The 18575-nt window shown below is 40.6% G+C and overlaps 1 protein-coding gene across 12 annotated transcripts in view; it reads left to right on the top strand.

Annotated features, from left to right (window-relative positions):
• Positions 1 to 18575, top strand: part of LOC108103528 (fasciclin-2) — a 69837-nt gene that overhangs the window by 14251 nt on the left and 37011 nt on the right. The gene's annotated exons all lie outside the window — the stretch shown is intronic.

The raw sequence follows: 18575 nt of genomic DNA, 5'->3' as shown, positions 1-18575 counted from the left end.
AGGGGTATAAGGTTACAAACAGGAAGTTTCACTTTAATGGGGAAGCAAAGGAAAGGTAGTATATAGTATATACTATATATCAGATATATATATATCAAAGAAATCTCTCATAAATTCGTCATTTTCGATCCCATGAGGATCTTTTCAAAACAATAAAACTGTTAGTTGGGGGGAGCAAAAGAAACACATTTTGAGTAATCAAAAACAAACACAAGGATCATATCATTAGAGAAATGTTTTTGGAAAAAAAGTGCCAAAGACAACAAACAGATATTATGTGTGTGGGGGATTCCATCTGTGGATGGAAAGGCAAGGGCCTTTCCCACACTCCGCCAAACCAAACTGCAACTTCAGTTTGAAGTTTTCCCCTCTATAACTCTGCAGATCTGCCATGATATATGGACCGCAAGTGGCTTTTGTTCTAGGAGGGATGCCAATTATGCTGCTGCTTTCCCTTTTGCTTATCCCCCCCATATATATATCTCAAGACATTCGAGTGACGGCTGCTCCCCAGACGGCATTTAAAGCGGCTGTGCAGAAGAATGTTGTATCTCATGGTTATGCTGTACCCACAATTAGCATTCCAAAAATAGAATGCAACACAGTGGCAGTGGCAAACTCAAGGCGACATCGATCTGGTATATCTGTATTCCAATCTCAAACCCCTGATCATGGTAATAATGGAAATTCATTCGTGTAAGTTTTCTAGCTACATCTCCAGTTTTTGTATGTTTTTGGGTTTAAAATATTCTTCAAGCTGATATCGCCGAAGCGCATCTGAATGAATTTCAAACTGCAGCTGCAGTTTATCAAACGCCTCAATCGCTTAGCTGACAGCCAACTGACAAAACATTCACCAAAAAACGTAATTACGCACACGAATAAAGAGTGGAAAAACGACTAGCATAGTTTTCTTGGCTTTTTCTTTGACTTTTTCCAAGCATTTAGCCTACAGAAGGAACGCTGCCAGCCTCAATCAGCAAAATTGAATTGCTTTAGAAAGAGAAGGAGAGCCCACAGAAAACATATTTAACCAATTAGAAAAGGAGATGTCAGCTTTTCTTTTTTTTTTTTGGGGCATAAAAAGTCAGCTTCTAATGAAATTATTATTAAGAAATGTTTCCCTCTAAAAGGCTAAGCACTCACTGATTGAGTCAGGAAATCCATAAAGTTTTCGTGAAATTCGAATACAATGGGAAATAAATGGGAGGACGATAACGAAGCACTTTGAAGCCCCGAACAGTCCAACCACCTCCGCATAGAGTGTTACGCCCGCCCCTTTTCTATCACCATCTGAACAAATACAGCTGTGACTAAATGAAACGAAATGAAATGAAATGAAATGAGCAATGTTAACTATCCTGTTTACATAATATGTCAATTAAAGGCGCAACATCTTGGGGGTGGGATTATAATTATATCAAGTGAGTTGGGAGGGATGTTTAGAAAAGCTTTTACCCAGGCTCTCTGCCGCTATCTGCCCCCTTTGAATTCGATTTATTTATGACCCGCTGTGATTTTGGCATAGTTCTTAGTTGGATATCTAGGATTCTGCGTCCCAGAAACATTATCCAACATATTAATTTGATTTCCGCTTTTTTTATTATTATTGTTTTTTTCAGTCACATAAATCAGAGTCTGTTTCAAGGGTTGGCTGCCTGCCCGCCTTTGTGCTTTGTCTTTGTCCTTAAATCAAAAATTCAAGTTTTGTTTCTCTATTTCGATATTTTCGGGTGGAAAACTCCCCACTAACTCATGATCCACCCCCAGAAAAACGCCGAAAAAAAAAGGAAAAGAAAACCGCCACTGCACTTTGCCAAATTGCGAATGTGATTTATGCGGCCGTAAGGCATTTCTTGGCAGCCTGTTAACACTTCATTTAAGCTGAAATATCTTCACAGATACTGAACAAAATATATATATCTGCAGAAAAAAAAAGGAACATTCCAGCATCAGGATTTTCAATTAGTTTGTTTGTTTTTTTTTAGGGGTGGCTAAGTGACAGTCGTCATCATCAGTCTTTGTTCTGTTTTCAAATCCGGATTTCTGTTTTGTTCTGACTTTATGGAACATTTTCCCTATAATTTGTTGTTTACAATTCAATTTTCCAGCGCGCACCCCAAAATCTAAAGTGCGGAAATGAAGTGGATTAGGTGAAGGAGATTACAAAATGCCATCAAGTGGTCGTTGTCACGTGTCCAAAGACTCTTCCGGGGGATTTTCAAATTGGTTTGCCTCAAAGCAATATGCCGGCATTAAGCCATCTTAAGGATGGTCTTCTAAATAATAAACAATTCAATTAACAGGTTGCAGGAAATCTGTACTTAAGTACAGGGGTAGGCCAAGGGGAAAATTTTCATTCAAATCGAATTAGTTTACAGGAAAAGTAGTTTAGTTTGCATAATTTATTCTAATGAAGAGAAAAATTAGAACAGAAATTTGCATAAATATAATGAAAGATATATCTTAGCATCCCCTCAAGCAATCAATCAACCAAATTCTTAGTTATTTTGCCTAACAAATAAGTACTTATATGATGATATACCAAAAACACCTCACTAATTATGTTCTTTCCCACCATTTTCCATCATTTTCTCTTTCCAGGTAAGTGTCAATGTCAATGGCCATCAAAAAAAAGAAAGAAATCTGACAACAAAAAAGCATAAAAAAAGAACACACACGCACAGCCCGCGGCTCGTAAGTCATGATTGATGGTTTCACACCTCCAAGTTTGGGTTCTATTTTGCTTTTTTTTTTTCCAAAACGGGGGGGGAAATAATACCCAAAGAATATGTCGCGTTTTTATTACCTGTTTATGCTCCATGTGTCGGCGAAGAGAAACTCATTAAAGGTGACAATGCAAATGTGGCGACAAGGCCCAAAAGCCACGCCCACTAATTGCCTGTCATACATGAATGGGAATTTATGGAAGGAATATGCCAGCCTATATGTTATAAAGGAAAATCGCTGAGAACAGAAAGACAGCGAGTGAGTGTTCCTGGGAATGCGGCACACTCAAATTCCAGCTCTTCACCGAAGGTGCGAACATCTAAAAGTGGCAATTAATTTGACACGTTCGTGTGTGTGTGTGTGTGTGTGTGTGTATCTGCCCACAATTATGTTCCAGTTGCTGTCGATGGCTTGTTTTTGTCAATGGCAAACAGCTGCAATGACATTGAAATGGGATTTTCGGGCATTTTGTTGTTGTTTCTTGTTTTGGGAAGGGGAAACTCCAGCGCAGAGAATGTATCTGACAGATACGATTTACTGGCCGAGGTAAAAGGTCAATTCCGATGCAATCATAAATAGATTTGAATTGGGTAAAAGGAAATAGTTGATTAGAAGAGTAGATTTAAACTTAAAGTTTAAAAATAAAAACTTAAATACTTTCCCTTTGAGCTGAAGGTTAGCGCCCAAGGGGGGGCAGAGTAGGGAATGAGTTTGCTTTTCGAGATATCTAAGCCTCAGGCTCTGTTCTTCTACTAATTGATTTTATTTGATATCCTATCCCTTCTAGTTTTACCCCTCCATTAATTGAAAGAGAACCCCCCCTTAAGCCCTTGGGGAGTTGCCGTCGCCGCTGCTGCTGCTGCTGCTGCTGCTCAGTGACACGCAACAAATGCAATTAGGCCCCGGCAGCATTTAATTCTATTTGGGCATAAACCCAAAAAGCCTAACTCCTTCTACGTTTTGCATTCTTTATAAATAAATCGGGTCAAATGCAAACACAGATGCCATGGTGGTGGCATAAAAACATAGAGTAAACCCTGCCCCCCCTTTGTGGCGCCTTGGCAAAACCAAAACAGAACATTTTTTATAGTTTTGTTTATGCCCCAACAACAACAACAACAGCAACAACAGAAAAAGACCATTTAAATCAGCTTCAGTCGTCGTCTCAGATTTAGATATGAATTAAGGCAGACTATATAGAAGACTATATACTATTAGACTATATATATAAATATATCTCTTCCGCCTCTCCATTCACAATCCGTTGGACTTCAAAGTGCCTGCGGCTCATTCTGGAATTGATTTTCTCATTCGAGGCTAAAAATATTTCCCATTTTCGTGTGCGGAGATGATGGTGTCGCCAAATATATATATAGAAATGTTGCGTATTCATTCCGCCACTTGAATTCGATTCTGACCCGAAAGTATCTACGCTACGCATCTACGGTGGATATTTTTGGTGCCTACTCATGGATGGATTTTTTTTTTTTCTGATTTTTGGGGTCAAGCCAGTGGAGAATTTGCCTTGTTGGCTTTTAACGGCTCAGTTTCGTGTGTTTGTCTTTCGTATTGATTGAAATGATGGAAAGGTCAGGCGCCAGTCTTGGGAATTTTCTTCTTTTCTTTTATTTCGGGTTTAGATTTTTCGTGAAAATGGTTGCCACTAATCAAGGAGAGACCCCTATTGCCTCATTAACTGCCTGGGAAATGCCAGCGGAGAATGATGTATGCTCGAATTCCAATCTTGCCAGCTACATTTTGTATCTTTCGGATAGTCTTGGTGTGTGTTTTTTGGGGGTTAGACTTTGATTTGTATCTTTTGGGTAAATTTAGTATTTAGTAAGCTGTCTAGGATAAGGAAAAGCCATGACTTTCTTAAAAGATATCTTATCATAGATGCCTGAAAATCTAAATTAAAAATAGCTAATCTTGTCTTAAGATAAAATTAACATCTTTTATGTTTTCTCTCATATGAAAGTCTGAAATGATTTTGTATCCAAGAGATACCTAGTGGACAGACCATGCTGTATCTTTAGACCCGCTGATAAGAAAGACAATAAATGGATCGCCAATTCAAGCGAAAAGTGTTGCTCGCTTGGGGAGAAAAAAGAAAAATGTTAACAGCGATTTTTGCTGGCCAAAAAAATGAAAAAAAAATGTAAAAAAAGAAGGGGGAAAATATCTAAATGCTTTCGACGCATCCAATGGATTGCCAAACTATGCGAAAAACACAGGGGTGGTAGGCGATTCTTTTTTAGTTTTTTTGGAGGAGGAGGAGGGTGAGGAGGAGGAGAAGGAGTGGCGAGCCAAGGGGGCAAGGGGGCGAAACTATACGCTTGAAAAGTTTGCACAGCATGTGAAGTGGAGTATCTGTATCTGTGTTTGCGCACACGGTTTGTTTGTATAATTGCCGGGCAAAAAACATTTTGCAAAGGTAAAAAAAAAAAACAAAAAATACGAAAATAACACCGGGTGTGTATGGATATGCAAAAAAAAATAGTGATATTTGGAAACGTTTCTTTTGGGGGCGATTTGGATATTTCAATGCAGGCCCCGGCAAACGTTTTAAAGGAAAACAAAAACTGAGTCGCTGAGAAGACGCGCATCAACAGCAGATTTCGAATCAATCAAACCACATTAGTCAAATTTGATTTGTAAACAAACCGCAAGAGAATTTCATTAAGCGCATAAAGGAAACACTGAAAGCCATCAAATATTTTGGTTCATCATGCCAACGCCATCTCCGTTTGCCGCATTTGCCATTTGCCTTTTGCCATTTACCATTAGCCAAACAAAACGATAGAAGCAAAACCAATCGCTGTCCAAACAAAACAACTCGAAAACATGGCCAAAAAAGAAAAAAAAAAAAGAAAAAGTTATTAAAACAGTCGGATAGATGGACAGATGAGGAGGATATATAGATGGAAGAGATTCGAGATTCGAGATTCTAGATTGAGATGCCCAATGAAACGGAGAGGAGTATTATTGTTTTCGTTGTTGCCAGTTTCAGTTCGTTCTTTTTCCTTCGCTTTTCGCCCGTATTTGTTATTGGCGATGAGTGAAAAAGTTGCCTTTTCCCCTCTATACAATTGACACATCAACAAACTTGCATTGTGTTTAGACGATGAAATTTATTTGCACAAAAGCGAAAAACTCTATTGTTTCGCATCCACTTTTGGCCTTTGTTTATGATGGCGATTGGATTGGTCTTTGGGGAGTTTTTTTTTTTGGAGAATCTTATAAACAAAATTGTGGCTAAGTTAAGTTGGCAGAGCAGCCTTTCGTTCTTTCTTCTCACACTCGGGACAAAGTCAAAAAGTTATTGAATTCTTGTTTGCACTTCTTAATTGAATTTCAGTCTGTCGATTGAGTTCTCTCTTTGTTGTTTTCTGTTCAGCAAGTTCTTCTTAAGCTTTGGTATTTTTCTAAAGAATGGTAAGGAGGAATGGTAAGCTTAAGCAGGATAATCCTCAGTTTGCATTTTCTGCTGATCTCTGTTTATATTTTTTTTTTTCTATATATGATGATATGTGATCTTAGAAGCTGTTTCTGCTGCGCTCTAATTCACTGGAAATCACTTTAAGCTGAGAGTTGGATAACATTTGCCACATCGATCAAATGTCGCGGGGAAGAGGGTCCACAGTAGTACCAATCCCCCCTCGAAACCGAATTTGTACAACTTTCTCACAACAACTGGGACAGATGGATGGACGGAGGGGGCAGCCATGACTTGGATATAACTCATAATGACTATAGTGCTGTGCCCCCCATTTCGGTTGGTTTTCTGTTTTCATTTCGGTTTGCGTTTTGTTTATATGCATATTAAATGGTATAAAAAGAAGCAAACGCCAGCAGCAACATCAGCATTATAATTGTTCTTGCTGCTTGATGCTGAGTTTTGCTGATGAAGCGAGCGAGCTTGTACTCGCTTGTTGAAGTAAATGGGTGAATGGCTGTATAGTATTGTTGAATGTGGATAGATGGATTGGATGGATGGACCGACCCGACCCAAACGACCAACTGAATTGTGTGTGAAATCAATTTGTCGAAATACGAGCTGTAAGAGTGCCGAGTGCGGACAGATATAGACTCGTAAATGATATATATGTGCCGACATACATAACTCATTTCCAGATTTCTTCGCATCATCATCATCATCGTCCATCCGTCCGTCTCATTTTGGGAGCCTGGGAAAATTTCAAGATCCAATAGAAATCTGACTTTGGTCTTCTGCTGCTATACAATTTTCATATGAAAAGCCTTCAAAATCCTTTCTCCTCTGTAATTTGACAGCATTTTCGTTTAGATATATATATCATATGTATCATATATATATAAATTGAATCCTTTTGGCAGAAATGTGTTAATTAAAAGAGCATCAGATGGGTCTCTCGATTCGTTTTGATTTGATTCGATTTGCGAGGACGACTCAGGTTGATTGTTTGAAATGTTTTTTGTTTTGGTCTTTTGTTTTTTTTTTTTTTGGGTTGCTGCCCGAGTATCTCATGCATTTTGAAACTGTGCATCTGCCGACTAATTGCCTTTTAATTGCCAGGAGAGGAGGGCAGTATCTCGATCTGAGCATTATCTTGCCGTTGTTTTAGTTGCGTTTTAGTAACTAAAACCTGATTGCCATCGATTTTGCCATTAGCTTTTTCCGGGGGTGAAGGGATTTCTGGAAATCATCGCCTCGTCAGAAGGCAGTCAGGACATTTAAAGCGATCAAAGGTCAAGCTAAGCTGTTTGGCTTGCAAAATGTCATTTTCATGCAGATGACATTCTGAACGGAACGAAACCAAGTCGACGGGGGAGGGTGGGTAAAATGCCTTCACATTTTGGGTCATAAACTGATGCAGTTATACTCGTTACCAATTTCGGCACGAGGTCAATTTGTGATAATAATTCAGTAGACACTGTAGAGTAGAAAAATAATATTAAAAAAAGAAAAAGAAACAAAAAAAAACTGTTACAAACTCTCGAACAAAAGAAATGGGCACACACACGCCGACGTCATTGTTGCATGTTGCTGATGATGGCAGCGGGTAACATCACCATCGGCAACCTGCAACATCCAACATCGATTGCTCACCGCCGAGTCACGCAACTTGATGTCAGCACAAAATGCCACACACACGCGACTACACTGAAAGTAAAACAACGGCTATCGTGTTAATGGCACATTTAGGTCTCGAATTAAGCTCAACAGATATTAATGGCACCCTGGGGAACGCCGAGGAACTACATATGGTAGAAAGAAATGATTAAGTAAAAAGTTGAAGTTAACCTTAACTAATGAATTGTTTTTTTTGTTTTAGGTAACAAAAAATTGATTAATTTCGAAACAGAAATAAGGCACATCATATAAGTTGACCTTTTCAATTCCAAAATCCTTTTCTTACCCCAAGCCTTTAGTCCCGTTTACATTTCAACTACAAAGATCCAAGCACAACTGTACTTGACAACAATGGCTGGAAAAAGGGCCTTGAAATCAAAATCAGATGCGCAGCCAAAGCGAAAGCGTCGCGAAAAAAAAGCGGCAACAATGTGTCTGGGACGTGAAGGCATTTTAAGGGCGTTCATATATATATAGGGGCGTGGCTGGTGCCAGCACTAGGAGTTAAAAGCAGCAACAGTGTTGCCAACCGCACAGCATTTTGAGATCTGCTGACTTCTTCTGTTATGTTTTTCTTATTTTTTTTATTTTGTTGCCCCATTTCGAGCTCATTTTCTTAATTTCCTTTGCCAGCCAGCAAAATGTTTATTGCTCTTTGCGGGTTTTTGTTGCAAGTTTCACTGACCGCTTTGGTGGCAACCCTAGCAGCAGCAGCAGCAGAAGTAGCAGCAGCAGCAACGGGCACAACTTTTATGGCCGCACTGAGAGTGGAAATGACGCGAACCAGGGGCCATTTAAAAAGCTGTCATAAATAGTTTAATCACTGACTTTGTAAACGTTCCTCTTTATAACCCCCTAGAACCCAGAACTGAGAAGAGAGAACCCAGAATATGAACATTACTGCGGCACAGTTAGGTGTGGCAACTCTGGCAGTTGCCGCTTCCGGTTTCCGTTGACAGTTTGGCTAACTGTCAGGGCATTATTAAAATAATACGATTACATTCGAGTTGCATAGAAACTTTTGCCCTGAAATGTGTGACTGATATGTGTGTGTGTGTGTGTGTGTGTGAGTGTTAGCTGGGGGAAAAATGACCAACAATGCTAGGGAGCCCCGCGTGTTTTGCCACAAAAAGTTGCAAACTCAAAGCCGACCGAAATCCCTTTTCGGGTAATTCAAAACTCAATTAGATCTGCTGATGCTGATGTGCTGATGCTGCAACCATGGGGACTCGGCTAATTTTCGTTTCAGACTTGATGCATAATTAATTTACGAATGTTTTTCATTTTGCATTGCATTTTGTCATCTCTGCCCCAAACAACAGTGTTTTCAAACTTCGGTAATCCGATCTCATGTCCATTCCCAAAACTTTGTAATCTGTCAAGTTCGGGTTATGCATTTGCATGCCGTTCACTGTTTTTCAATTAGTTCAAAATAATGTGTTCTCGTTTCGAAATTCTTCACGTTTTTGTGTCACTTTGATATAACTATTTAACGAACTTTGTCATTTTGCCATGGGGTGGACCAAAAAATATATTTCATAAAAGGATATCAGGGAGTGAAAATGCTTTTATGGTCGTGTTTTGGTATTCAAAAAACATTTCAATGGGGGGGAAGCAACTTTATATTTTCGTACTGCTGATTTATAATGAGGTTTTCTAATGATTTTCTAAATGTTTCTTTTTTTTACGATATCAATAAAACCCCCCCAACTCTGGTAGCTTGAACTTTTCCCCTCTTCCAAGTGCCGCCTCTTCTCTCCCTTTTTTTTATCTTGGGCGCCTAATTAAACTTCTTTCACCCACTTGAGGCAGTCGGAAAATGGATAAAATAAGAGGAGGAGGGACACAACCTGCTTCAAAGCCATGCCGACAAAGTGACATCTGAGGAGGAATTGTGGATGAGGAGGGGGAGGGATTTTGGTCTTTATTTTTTAGTAGGGAATGTGTATTCATATGTTCATTTGTTCGGCTGTCTCGTTCGATGGCATTGTTGTTAGTTGACAGAAGACAGAGAGAAAAAGAGAGATATGCAACATGCAACAGCAACAGCAACCTCATCAATTGACTTCAATTCCATGATGATGACGAGCAGCTGCCACCAGAACTTCCTGCTTTAGACGACGAGAGTAAATGTGGAGTAGTTCTGGATATTTTCTACTATTTTTTTATAGCAGAAGTTGACAGTTCTAATGATTAACGAACTTAACTTTAAGAAAGAGAATTCAATACAAACTTTTTCTTTAAGTCACTACCCCATCTTTAACCTTTCTGTGGCAGAAAGTACAGTTTCGCCTCTAGGTCTCCCAGTTTCTTTCATTCTGGTATATCTCTTTTGTGGTCTATCTCATTAAATCTTAACCTCTGTAGTTCTTTTTTGCATAGCCAAAGTTGATTAGCACATCGAAGGCTTCTTCGTTCGGCTAATTAAAAGCTCATTTGGCTTCTTTTGTGAAGGAAACGTTGAGCTGCAAAAATATAAAAAAATAAAAAAAAAAAAGAAAGCAACAACTACTTTGGAAAGTTTTTGTGCTGATTATTTAAGTTTAATCTGCTGGCAGCGGAGGAGTAGGAGGAGTCCTCCGAAAATAATTGAGTCTCTTCCTGAATGTCAAGGCCTTCGTCGTTGGTCGTCCTTCTGTCTGAATGCCTGAATGTCTGTCTGTCTGTCTGTCTGTCTGTTTTTCCGGACAAGTTGATTGCTCCGCTTAAAACGCGCTGCCGTCGTCTTCCATCCTCCACGGATGGAGTCGGGAAAATCAAGTGGAGAAGCAGCCTCAGCTGGTGCTGCTGCTGCTGCAGTCAGTTGACATGCAAAGTCAGCAGAAAGAAAGGAGCTATCTAAACGAGATATATATATATAGATATATAGATATTAGATATTTGCACACTGGAAAATCATAGAAATAGTAGAAGAAGAAACAGCAGAAAAATTAACTTAAGTTTTTGGTAAAACAGAAATATTTTTATCTTTAACAAATTAATGTTTTAATATTCTAATTTTATTTTCTAAACTTTTTTTGAAGTCCAAACAAAATGTTTTTCGTGTATTTTTGTAAAGAAAAGTCAGGCATAAAGTGGGCTCCAAAGTAGCGTCAAAAAGAGCTTCTGACTCTGTGTTCCTGCTGCTGCCGTTCTGCCACAAAACTGTTCCCAAACGCAGTGACAATTGGCCGTTTTGTGTGTGCGGCTAAAGTAGACAAGTTGACCCATTTAGTGGCAGAGGAGCGCCCAAGAGGGGTCAATACACACAGCTATCTAGCTGAGCTGGTGTTGGTGTATATAGAGAGGTGGTGTGTGGGGGTACTCCTCCGGAAGAAGGCATTGCAGTGTTGCAAGTGGCAAGTTCCGCATCGGAATCTCGAATCAATGAGAGGGAAACGACCAAATGGCGTTGACATCTCTTTGAACTGTCATGAATTCATAAGCACTTCGAATCGCTGTGGCCTCAAAAGTTGATCCTACTTCGAGTTGAAGCCTGTACTTAACCTGGAGGTTGTCTTTAGTCTTTAGTTAGTTTAAGTCTTGCTTAAACTAAGTTTAATTGTAGGAATTTTAGAGGGAAACCCAAGTCCTGTTATAATTTCACTTAAAAACATGCAAATGATAACCCAAAATCCCAGATAAAGATATGATCTCATCATTAAGCCCTAAAATGTGCCAGCATTAAGTGGGCCATAAAAAGAATGAAAGCGGCGATGTAAACTTTTCCTTAATACAATTTAATTTCAGTTACATTAGAGCCAAAAATGAGCAGGAGCGCGGGGGCTAGGGAAAGTGACAGGGGCACGAGGCAACTTTCCTTTCCTTTCCTTGCTTTTTTGGCTATAAATTTTCAATTTTCATAACGAACATTGTTCGCCGAAAACTAGGAGAAGTGTGTGTGTGTGTGTGTTTTTGGGGAGTATTTGCTGTGGGTGGTTGGTGTTTTTTTCGGGTGACTTTATGTCTTGATTGTTTTTGGTTGTAGTGGCGAGGGGGGAGGGGGGGATGCGCAGAAAGTTTTTATCTCTCGACTGCATCTGAATCACGACTGTCAATTACTGGCAACCGAAAAAGAGGGGAAAACGAACGAAATCACAGCATACATTAGGGCGACGGGAGTAGGAGCAGGGAAAAGTGAAAGTTCGTCCTTGCCACTTTTCCGATGACATCATCAGGACGACAATGGCTTTTGCTTTATGTGTGCGTTTACTTTTTGCATTGATTTTTATTCGTTGTTAACTTTTCCTCGATTAATCATAAATTTAACCAATTTCTCTTTCTGTTTCCTTGGCAGGTATGTGCTGCTGCTGGCAATCGATTGACTTTTACTCTTGAGAAAATAAGGAAAATGTTCTGTATAGTTGGTATAATTAATTGATTTTCAATTTTATATTTCGTAAACACACTTGGTGGCTGGGCTGTGGCTGGTTGGTTGGCTTGCCTTCCTCGTTGGGGGAGAGAACTGAAAACTCACTTGAGTGCAAAATTGTTGCCAGCTGCAGCAGTTTTCCAGGCACCTACTTTTAGACCTCCTACACTCGCCCCACTTCAGTCATCTTTAAATGGACTGCGAAATGTTTGGATCAACAGGAGGGGGGATTAGGGGACAGGGGGAAGGTTGGGTGCTGGGGACTCAAAGCCATTATTCATATGCGTGCCTGGCAACCCTGTCCGATTATCGATAAATCCCATGCATACACCCCTGCCACCTGCAGCTACCTTTATTGTTTATGAAATATAAATTTCACTTTGACCACAAATTTCCACCACGTCGAAATAAAATGATTTTTCGCCAAACCGCAAAAACAATATTTTTCCCATCAAATTTAATTTTCTTTGCGCTCTTTTTTTTTTTTTTTTCCTATATTCTATATAGCTCCTTTGTTTTTCCACTATCTATATGTTTTTGTTGTTGGGAATTTCCATTTCTTTTTCCATTTTTTTTCGCCACTATTTTTGCTGGGCTACAAATCCTAAAAATACAAAATCATCAACAGAAATCGGAATAGCTAGCTGTTCTGGGGCTGGGGCTGGGACTGGTGGGGGGGATGGTAGCATAAGGAATAGGGTTGCGGATGGTGGTGCAAAGTGTTGCCAGGGGGTGCCGGAAGAGGGAAGTAGGTGGGTGGTTTGGGTAGTGCCTGCCACTGACAGTGGCACTGCCACAGTTGCAATTGCAACGTAAATAGACTTTTTCAATGCACTTGACACATGCTATTAAATGGCAGCCGGTGGCGATGAGGGAGCCATAAAGAGAGAGAGGGGTAGTGGCGCCCCATTCCAACAACCACTCCCCCCATATTCCCGCCCATTAAACTGAAGCAGACAGATACGAGTGCATATATGGGAATATGTTTTTCCATATACATTGTTTTTCTTTTTTATTTTTCTCTGGCCGTTTTCTCTGCTTTTTCAATATATCCAATATTTATATGCTGTTAGATTCAGCCAGCAGGAGGAGGAGGAAGAGATTGGGGGGTGGGTTGGTTGGGTTATATGAGAAAAAAGAAATACCCTGCTCCATTTCGCAGATGCTTTGGCTTTCTTGCAATCACTTGCATTAATGCATATGTGGGGTTCATAAATATGAGATATTAAAATACTTTTCAGAAAAGCAGCAAACGTGGCTGCTACTTAAGGAAAATGGTTGAAATTTATCCTTAAAACTAGATGATGGCAACCCTATGAAGAGATAAGACTTAAAATCAATTAATATGCCAGATATCAGCTCTTACATACGAGACACTCTTATCATAAAAACAAAAAAAATTAATCGAAAACAATAAATTTGATTACTTTGAGGGCATAAATTGATTTCACTTTTTGAAATAAACCCACCAATAACAGGGAACAATGGCTGGCAAACTGTGAAAGGTCGAAAGTTATCCAAAAATATAAAAAAAAAATCCAGAAAATAGGGTAAATTGTTATCCAGAAGCAGACGAGCCATGCAATGGCATTTATGTTTCAAGTGAGGGAGTGGTGGGAAAAACCTTTTTAGTGACATGAAAAATGTGCAATACTGTAGAGCAGAGGAATCGGTGAGCAGGAGAGATATGAATGGGTGGGTGGAGAGAAAAAAGAGCTAGTCTACGAGACACACACATACACAGGCGGCCAGTCTAAATAATAAAATCAAAATGAAATGAATCGCTGGGAAAAGCTATTGAAAATATTGTCGGCATCATCAGACATCCACTGCCATTGACTCCTGTTTCCTCTTTCCAATCCGCGATCCTTCAATTTTCACCGTTGTGGTTTCTCGTTTTTCTTCTTGTTTATGTGTCCTGAAATCGAAATAAAAATCATTTGACCGCAAAAAGTGGTGCATATAATAAAAAAAAAACAAAAACAAAAAAAGAATCCCCAAATAGCCAGCAGGCTTACAGCTATGTGGGCAGATAAACGTGCATTCAGCACATATGAAAACACTGAAAAGAAAAACACTTGGCATCTTAAATGTTCTATGGTAAAAATTATAGGTTTATATATGCAATGGAAATCAGTTTGCTGGAAAATATGCAGCATACCAGCAGGTTTAATCCTTTTTCCTCCAGCTCATGTTTTTCCCCAGTGCACGTACCGTTTTTCCATGTACAAATGCATATTTCGATTGGAACGTGGTTATGAATTGAATACGACAACGGCAAACGGCACCCATTAAATAACTACTGAATGTTGAAGCCCTCTTTTGGTTTTTTTTATTTTTATTATTTTTCTGGTTTTTTGTGCTTCTTGTTTTTGGTCTTCTGCCTGTCTGTCCTGGTCAAAGTGGAATCTGATTTGATTGCAAACCGCCAACGAATTGTTGGCTGTGATTTTTCATAGCTCCGACTGGGTTCACTTTTAATTGCCACTGTCGCTTTGAATTCGCATGCAATTGATAAGCCGAAAATGGAAGTGCGGAAAAAGGAAAATAATTGAGAAAATCCCCCTCAAATTTTCTTTTTGTCTCTCGCAAAGCAGATTCAAAGTGTTATGCAAAAATGAGAAGAACAAACGAAACGTTCAAAATGTTTTCATTTAGGTCAATAGGCAAAAGTTTGTGTTTTGATTTTGAAAAGAAGAAAAATATTAATTTAAAATCGTTAAAAAAAATGGAAATATTCTCTTAAAGATAAACCACACATGTCCAGTCCTCTGATTCTTCTTCTCTGCAGTTCTTTTTGACCCAAAGTTAAATCGCCTTTTACAGAGAATAAGTGATCAAGGATCGTAAGGCGATGGCTTTTATGCCTTGTCCTGCGACAACCGCATTCATGCCCCTCGTAATAATCCAATTGCCAATCGGTCGATGGCAATGCAATAAGGAATTATTATTATCGAAACGTTGACTGGTCCGCCCGGGGACTCAATCAGTAATGGTGTGTGAAAGAGAGACACCTCCTTTGCCCGTCATCGCATTTACCACCCAGTGTGTGTTACACAAGTTAAATGCCATTCGAGAAATGATGAAAAATGGCCAGAAAAATATCAAAAAGAAAAAAAATAGGAAAATTCGGAAAAAGAAGGCTGAGGAGAAATACGAAAAAGTTTCTCATAAATGGCTGGACCGAGAATACTCCTTGGCTGCCAATGGAAATTGAAGTTTATCGACATCGTTAAAATTATCTTTACTGGCATCAATGACAAGGATACCAGGGCGAAACTCCTGTCGATTTCCCTTCCTCTCTCTTTTTATTTTTTATTACTTATGCCGCCGCGTACTCGCTACTGTTCACATATAAATTCACATTTTCCACATCATTGGGCCCGCTGCGACAACGATGCCGGCAATTTCCCTCCCTACTTTGCATGTGTGGGCGTGTGCGGGGGGGGGTTAGGGAAGAAGTGAAGGGAAATGGAGGGGAAATAGGGCAGAAGGCGACACAGCAAGCAGCAGGTCCATGAGGAATCGTCGACGGAGTAAATTGACACACAATTTCGCTGCATAAATCTTAAGCGCAGATAATTCCGCACGTAAAAAAGTCAAAAATGAATTACAGTATGTTGGAAATGTTGTGGGGCTCAGAGGAGTACACTGGGGAAAAAATGGGAAAAGAAGAGTGTTCTTTGATCGAACTTTAACTTCTTGTCTGTAAACAAATTTTGTCGCAGTGTCGAGCTATTTAAGGGGGGAAATCAGTTTTACAGGGAAGAGCAGAGACACCATGCATATGAATTATCGATTGTGCGTGAACGGTTCTCATTCTGCTTTCCGGGGGTCTTAAGTCCGATGGCCGTGCCCAGAATCCGATTACATACGAAATTAAGCGGGAGTACGGAAGAGTGCGGTGGGTTGGCAATCGATAAATAATTCATTTGGCGGCTCACTCTCACTTATTTTCCCGTCGTACGCGGAAGTGGTCATTTGTATGTATATCGGATATCGATATGCACATCATCAGCATGGTATGGTGTTCGCAAGCAGATGCAAATTCGAATGCATTTTTTGTTTTCCACAACTGCGATTGCCGCTGGCTTTTGTTTGGCCTGATTTGAATATGTTATCGATAAGTGGCAAATGGTCAAGAGAAAGATCTCGGCCTGACTTCACTTAACATATTTTATACATTTTCGAAATGCAAAACTTGAACTGAAAACTATGAACTTTGGAAAGCTACATCCATAGGATTTCAAGTTTTAGAGAAAAAGGAAACGAGATTCTATCGATTTGTTCGATAAACGATAGCTTTAATTAGCAATTAGCCGCCTTTACACCTAATTGAATTCACTCAATTCCGACTAAATGCTTTGAAATTTCATCCGAAATAATCGAATCCTTGTCAGCGCATCAGCGTTTTTTTATACGCCCCCACTGCCCCGCCCCAACATCAGGATCCCATTTTCTTTGGCCCTTGTGAAGTAACCTAAATTTTCCATTGGTATCACTCTACTCCCTTTGAAAAGTATCTGTGCGCGCTACTTCCGTTGGGATGGCAGCACTTGTACACGTCATGTCACATTCCATGGCCATTGTGAGGCAGTGCAGCAACCCTAATCAGAGGACCAATCCCCCGAAAAACCCCCTCCTTTCCAGTCAGGGAAAACCGTGCTCCAAATTCCGAATGACACTTCAACTCGCTTACACTTGAATACGCATGCCACGTCCAGAGGAGCACATGAATGCCAAATGGGTTGACTGGGGGGCGGGTGGCAGGCGGTGGTGGAGATTGGCGGGGATTTTCTGGTGGGGATCCCGAGATCCTGAAGGGCTGGCCACCAGCATTTATATCGAATGGCTTCATCATCGTGGTGTCGTCGTGCAGCGGGGGAGGGAGCGTAGCGAACGAAAAGCGACAAACGGAAGTTGAGACTTCCGTTTTCCGTACCTACCTCTCACCTGAGTAACATTAACCGTAACGCAACGTTTAAGCGGAGGGGTGGAGTATGGCAATGGTATTTTCCCCCCTCCACACTTCTGAAATGAAACTGCAGATTCAGAGAGCTGCTGCAGGAGCAGAAGCAGAAGCAGCAGCAACGGCAGCCCATTGCCCGATAATGACAGAAGTGTTAATAGCGCCACACGCTGCATGGGGCACTCACATCACATCTCCCGGCACATCCTTATCGAAAGAGGGGCGGAAAAAAGCAAGGGGGAAAAAAACCGGAATGAATGCAGTGCGAAATTATGCAGGCACTGTTGATGAAATACAAGCAGGGAGCTGAAAGAAAAGATTGAAAAGAAGCGAATGTGTCGAGCTGGGCGAAAAAAACACAAGAGTAGCGATGCATGAGCAGGATAAGCAGTGGAGGGGAGGGCCATTACACTGAAACAAACAAAAAGATGTACTAACAAAAAACAAATCGGACAAGTAAAACTCGATTTATTGAGTAATTATAATGGTGATATTATCGTTAATCGGTCAGATCCATAAAGTAGAGAACGATCTTCATTGCTTTTCTCGCAGTACATCGAACAGGATGCTGCTGGAGAACACACACGTGGTTCTGTGTCCTGTTCTTCGGAGGTAGAGGTAGAGAGGATGTCAAGACAGGGGACTTCCTTGGGTCTTCTCCCCACTTTGTTTCCTCAATTGACGCCGGCACGTCGAAGTCAGAGTGGGAATTCGTTGCCAAGGAGGAGTAGCTAGCTAACTGTCAGTTGACGATGGCAAATCCTTTTCACTCAATGCCCGGATTGGCAGAAGGAGCTATCCGGGTGTTATCTATGCATCTAGAAAAGGGGTCGCTGAGGTGGCAAAGGGGGTTAGGAATCCAGAGGCGTCTTAAGTAGCACTTCGGTAGCTGCGCTTATGCCATTAAGCCATGCAGCGTCTGCATTCAGATGGAAGCTTTTGTATGAGACATTTTCCTGCTTTCCCGCTGCTTTTGCCAAGCCCCCCACCCCAACCATTTTCCAACCCATGTGTGTAAGTAAGCCTGTGTCTGTGTGGCCCAATTAATGGACTCCCAGAGAGTGCGAGATTTTCCTGCAATGATAAGAGGTGCGGCATAATGTGCTGCTTATGGCTTCAATGGCTCAAATGCCAGCTATCTGCGCTATTCAATCGCCCAATTGAAAGGCAACTCACTCGAGAACTGGGCGAGAATCTTTGAAGGGGGGAAACTGATGACTGGCAGCTGGTTGCTGGTAACTCTGAGGAACCACCTTCATCATTCTGCTGCGAATCAATCCATTTAACCTGCTGCCAGGCGATAAGGACAATCAATAGGACTGGTCTGTGAATATCTGAATGGGAGCGAGCGGGCTCATTGTGCGCTCGTAAATGGCAGCAAATAATCAATTAAGGCCAGACCATAAGCCGAT

Source organism: Drosophila eugracilis, unplaced genomic scaffold (assembly GCF_018153835.1).
Source record: "Drosophila eugracilis isolate 14026-0451.02 unplaced genomic scaffold, ASM1815383v1 contig_2147, whole genome shotgun sequence".
Classification (NCBI taxonomy): domain Eukaryota; kingdom Metazoa; phylum Arthropoda; class Insecta; order Diptera; family Drosophilidae; genus Drosophila; species Drosophila eugracilis.
This window is presented reverse-complemented; position numbering and strand designations above follow the sequence as displayed.